We start from the raw sequence: 6,541 nt of genomic DNA, 5'->3' as shown, positions 1-6,541 counted from the left end.
ACTCTCTATGTTTCCCTCCATGTTTTGTGCATTGTTTGTAACTAATAATCAGCCATGTACAATTGTATATATCACTCTCTCCAAGTTAGTAATTCAATTGGCAGATTTGAATTCTCTGCAAAACCTATCTTGTTATACATTCTCAACTCTCTCAATTACACTATCTTTGGCATGGTATCAGAGCAATCGATTTTGGTTGCCTCTGCATAACCTTGTTCTTGCCTAATCTCTACCTATCCTTACCCATAATTTGCTGTTATATCATTCTTATCTCATACTTTGCCTTGCCTCAAAATTGGTCTTGATCCCAAGTCCTATTTGTGCTCTTGTTTGCTGAAGTTCTAAGCTATTTTTTTTTTTCTCTTAATCTATTTACATCATGGGTGACACCAAAGACACCATCAACTCCACGGCCGACACCTCTAAGATCGACTCCACCAAGATTGACTCCGCAACTCCACCACTCCGGTCCTCTCATGACTTCTCTCAAATTACTCTTGATAAGTTGGATGGGTCCAACTACCCTGCATGGTCTCGTAGTGTTCGCTTGGCCATTACTGCTCGTCGTATGGCTGGTTTCATTAATGGTAAAAAGATTGCCCATGCGATTGATGATCCTAGCTATGAAGCTTGGGATGAAGACAACTGTTTGGTGCAATCATGGCTCCTCAACTCCATGACCAAAAATGTACGAGCCTTATTTGATCATTGCTCAACGGCTTATGCGGTGTGGGACGCAGCTCGGAAGACATACACTGTTACTCAGAATAGCTCCAAGTTGTACCAACTCCGTTGTCATTCCGTCACCACCTCTCAAAGTGGTGAACCTGTGAATGTCTTCTATGAAAAATTACATGTAATATGGCAGGAAATTCACAGCCTCCGTCCCTGCAAACATACCAATCCGGATGATGTGGGTCTTCTCCAACAAGCACTTGAAGTTGAACGTGTGTACGATTTTTTGGGAGGACTCAATCCCAACTTTGATTCCGTTCGTAGTCGAATTCTTGCTATGAACCCACTTCCAGCCGTCATTGAAGCCTATGCACTTGTGGTAGAAGAAGATAATCGCCAATCTTCCATGCTTGGCGGTGGAAGTGCAATGGCGGTCAAGCCATATCGGCCACCACACCGTACGTCCTCCGGACTTCCTCCCCGGGGTCCCAAAACTGACGATGCAAAGGGAACTCAGAAGTGCCCTCATTGTGGTGGTAATCATCTTGTTGAGAAGTGCTTTAAGCTTCATGGTTATTCTGAGTGGTGGGATGCTCTCAAGTCCCGCAACAAAACACCCAAGGCAACATGTGTTATAACTACCGATGCTTCTCCATCTTCCACCCTACTCTCCGACTCCGAATCAGGTACACGACCCACTACATGGATAATTGACACAGGTGCCACTGATCATATGACTTTTGACTATACTATATTTTCCACATTATCTTCTAAGTCTCGTCATCCTTACATCACTAGTGCCAATGGAGTTCCTTCTAATGTTGCTGGTGAAGGAACTATATCACTTTCCCCTTCCTTATCTTTATCTTATACATTACTTGTTCCCTCCATCAATTGCAATTTGCTGTTGGTTGGAAAATTACTTGACTCACATAATTGTTATGCCACATTCTATCCTTCCCATTGTCTTTTTCAGGACCTCACGACTCACGCGACGATTGGGCATGGTAAACGAAGATGGGGGTTGTATTCCTTGACGGTCTCTTCACCACCAAGGGCAGCTCATACTCATGGTTCCAGCTCACAAGCTCGCAATCAACACCAGATTTGGCTTTGGCATCGTCGCCTAGGACATCCATCATTTGGCTATCTTCAACGTTTGTTTCCGTCTTTGTTTCGTGGCTTAGATAATCATCAGTTTCAGTGTGAAACCTGTATATTGGCCAAAAGCCATCGAACTGTTTTTCCCTTAAGTGATAATACAACGGAATTCCCTTTTGATTTGGTTCATTTTGATGTTTGGGGTCCTGCTAAAGTTTCTTCCAATGGCAAAAGATGGTTTGTTACATTTATTGATGATTGCACTCGCATGACTTGGGTATATTTACTAGCTCATAAAAGTGACGTTTCCGCTGCAATCCGTGAATTTCATGCTATGATTACCACACAGTTCCAAGCCTCCATCAAAGTATTCCGGTTTAATAATGGTGGGGAATATGTGAACAATGTATTGGCACAATTCTTCCGAGACCACGGCATCATTCATCAAACCTCCACATCTTATACTCCACAACAAAATGGTGTCGCAGAGCGAAAGAATCGACAATTACTTGAGGTTACTCGTGCATACATGCTAGATAAATCGGTCCCTCACTACTTATGGGGACATGCCCTTCTTTCTGCAGTCTATGTAATTAATCGAGTGCCTAGTAGTGTTTTGAAGTTTGACACTCCACTGAACACCTTGGCTCGTCATGTCTCTCTTCCTACAGTCCTCAAGTTGCCTCCTCGCATATTTGGTTGTGTTGTGTATGCTCATGTTCCATCTCATCAAAGAAGTAAACTGGACCCTTGTGCCATTCGTTGTGTGTTCGTTGGGTATGGATCAAATAAAAAAGGATACAAATGTTACCATCCTCCTACTCGTAAGCTCTTTGTCACCATGGATGCTGATGAGCACAAAATTAATACAAGTTTTATCCTTAAATTTATATTTGTTAGTATTTTCTTTTGTATTATGTAAATCTATTAGAGTATTTATATTGTTTTCTTTCCAATCTTGTTTTATATTTAATGAGTGGTTATTTGTAGATATTAAGTGTTTTCCACCAAATGCCAAATGAAAAGAAGAAGCAATCAATTTCATCTATGCTCTAGGACATGCATGCAAGCTTCCATCATTGAAAAAATAAAGAAAGAATGAATAAACAATGAAGGAGAAGTTCAAATTGACTACTTGCAACCAATGAATGCAAAGAAGAATGATGATGCTTGAGTTGTTATCTAGCTACAATTTGAACTAAGTTGCTGCAGTTTTTTTATAAGATACGAGAGATGAGATGGAGCAAGTGGAGCAAGTGGAGCAATTGATAAGAAGACTCAAAGATCTTTGTGAAACCAAAGTAAAGGAAGTAGGCTAAAGATGAGAAAGATATTTGGAAAAGTAAGCTACTTGATTATTATATAATTCAAGACTCCCTTTCTTTGGCTATAAATACAAGTTTTGAGCAAAGATCAAAAGATATAGAGATATAGAGGAAGAAACACACGGCAAGAGATAGAGAGAAAGAGTGGGGAAGAAAGAGAACAATGATGGAAAGGAAAGAACCAAGAGCTAATAACTCTTTTAAACTTGTTCTTCCTTTCCTAGTTCTCATTTAATTTATGTATTTTAGTTTCTTTGTTTTGTTTTAAATATTATTTATGTCTATTTAAATTACCTAACTAAGGTTGGATGAAACACCATTATTAAATAAAGTTCTAGTTTTTATTTTCAATTCTCAATTATTGTGGTGTTCAATGATTATAATTTTCACTTCACATGATTAATAGATTAAAATTCTTTTCACCACTTCTATCATGTATTGTGAGATATAACATGTATTTGTGGTAGTTAAGAGTTTGGATTAATCTATTAATTCATCCTTGGTTTATATTTCTAATTTACAAATTTCTTTGATATTTTGTTATTCAAATGAACTTTTTCACATAGGACGCTTAGGAAACTTTGATCCTTTGTAGTTAAATAATTTTGTTTACATATTATGCTTAGAATTTGTACTTATGAAGGGAAGGAAAATTTACTTATGATCTAAATTACAAGCTTAAATGATAAATCTTGAGAAAGCATTAGATTGATTTCTAGATTGCTACTCCATGGGAATTGAAAGATAAATAATTAGAATCTTATGGAATGATGGTGTGGATTCTAATACCTCATGGTTCCGTAGGCTAGCTTTTAATATAAGTGTGTAATTTTTATTAGTTTGATCCAAACTTAAGCTTTAATGTGAATTTGTAGTATTTGTTCAAATGGAATTTGTAGTTTTCTTTTTAATTAATTGATGAAAGTTTGATAATCTATTTCATGGGTTCAATCATGTTTTTCCCATAGTGTAGTAAAAACTTTCATGCTTTTAAAAGAGAAGAGAATTACTAAAGATTAATAGAATTTTGATGAAGATTATTTTTTGATAGTTTGTTGCCAATGGTACAAGTTATGCTTAGAATACTTCTAAAGGAAATTAAAAAGAGCTTTAATTATTTTGAACAACTACAATGGAAAATATTTTGTGGATCAAATTATTAAGAGTTGCATGTTTATGTTAAAAGTGGAAACCTAATACCTTAGTTATTTTTCTCATAAATGTAAATCTTAATTTCAGTTTATTGTCATTTCTATATTTGTTTTATGCTTTATCTTATTTTATTTTCTTTTTGAACAAACAAATCACCATATGAATCAACTAGGTTGGCAATGAAATTAACTTGGGTGAAATTGGTTTTCTATCTTTACATGCAATCCCTTGGGTACGATCTCGCTCTTACACGCTTATGCTATATTCGATTCGTGCGCTTGCGAGTTTATAAATTTTAAAACACCTCTTTTGAGGCACAACAGATGCCACATTCCATGAAGCTTCTACATCCCCTTCTCTTCAGGGGGAGAGGAGGAATGAAGAGAATGAAGAAAAAGTTCAAGAAAAAGTTCAAGAAGAAATTCAAGTCTGTCCAGAAACGACCGGTTGCTTTTGCACAGATTCGGAAACGACCGGTCGCACGGACCTCAGCGACCGGTCGCATGGCTCCAGCGATGAAATACCAATCTGTCCGAAAGAGACTAGTCGCTCAGAACCGTGCGACCGGTCGCCGATCCCCTGTGAACTTGAAGGTGGCTATTTGGATAGAGATGAAGGTACTGAAAAATTGTCGTTCTTATTTGGTGACGATCCCGAAGGAGATAATCCAAATGTTTCCTGTGATCAACTACAAAATACAACCCCTCCGTCTCAACCATCGGACCAATCATCTCGTGAGGAAGAAACACTCGAGGTAATTCTCGAACCACCTAATGTTATACCATACACTCTCCCACCTAGGACCACTAGAGGAAAACCTAAACCTCAATATTGTCCTGACCTTACTGCCAAATCAAAATATCCCATTAATAACCATGTTTCAACTCATAGATTGTCAAAGTCATATGCATCGTTTGTGAATCAATTATCTACTATATGTGTTCCAAATAAGTGGCAGGATGCTATAACTGATTCTAGAGGGGCTGAAGCAATGGCAATTGAAATGGAAGCTCTGGAAAAGAATTCTACATGGGAAATGGTTCAATTACCACAAGGGAAGAAACCAGTTGGATGTCGGTGGATATACACTGTTAAATACAAAGCTGATGGATCCATAGACCGATACAAAGCTCGATTAGTGGCCAAAGGGTATACACAAACATATGAAATTGACTACCAGGAGACATTTGCACCTGTTGCCAAGATCAACACGGTACGTGTTCTTATGTCATTGGCTGCAAACCTTGACTGGCCACTATTGCAGTATGATGTAAAGAATGCATTTCTTCACGGGGACTTACAAGAAGAAGTGTATATGGAACCACCACCAGGGATCTCTATGACACGCAGTCCCAACATCGTTTGCAAGCTGAGAAAATCATTATATGGGTTAAAGCAATCACCACGAGCCTGGTTTGGAAGATTCACCGATTCCATGAAGCGCGTCGTGGTGGCAAACTTACGGCCCTTATCATCTATGTTGATGATATGGTGGTTACCGGTAATGACAATGAAGAAATGAAGAATCTGCAGAAACTCCTTGCTAGTGAATTTGAGATGAAGGAATTAGGTGAGTTACAATATTTTCTTGGCATAGAAGTTGCTAGATCAAAACATGGCATATTTCTATCCCAACGAAAATATGTGTTAGATTTGTTAACAGAAACTGGAATGCTTGATTGCAAGCCAGCTGACACACCTATTGAGCAGAACCGCAAGTTAGGAATGTATCCAGATCAAGTACCCACAGACAAAGAAAGGTATCAAAGGTTAGTTGGGCGACTGATCTCTCTATCACACACATGCCCCGATATAGCTTATGTTGTGAGTATGATGAGTCAGTTTATGCACCGACCAAGTGAGGCACACATGAATGGAGTAACACGGATTATGAGGTACTTGAAGGCTGCCCCCGCAAAAGGGTTGATGTTATCCAAACATACACATATGGACCTAGAAGGATACACAGATGCGGATTGGGCAGGATCCATCACAGATAGACGTTCTACTTCTGGATATTTTACATTTGTAGGGGCAACTTACTCACTTGGAGAAGAAAGAAGCAAAAAGTTGTGGCTAGATCAAGTGCTGAAGCAGAATTTAGGGGAATGGCTCAAGGAGTTTGTGAATTGCTCTGGTTACGGAGATTACTGAAGGATCTGGGAGTTAAACCATTAAAAGCTACAAACTTGTACTGTGACAATAAATCTGCTATCGAGATAGCACATAACCTAGTACAACACGACCGTACCAAACATGTGGAAGTCGATCGACACTTCATCAAAGAG

This window comes from Prunus avium, chromosome 1 (assembly GCF_965620075.1).
Source record: "Prunus avium chromosome 1, drPruAviu1.hap1.1, whole genome shotgun sequence".
Taxonomy (NCBI): domain Eukaryota; kingdom Viridiplantae; phylum Streptophyta; class Magnoliopsida; order Rosales; family Rosaceae; genus Prunus; species Prunus avium.
This window is presented reverse-complemented; position numbering follows the sequence as displayed.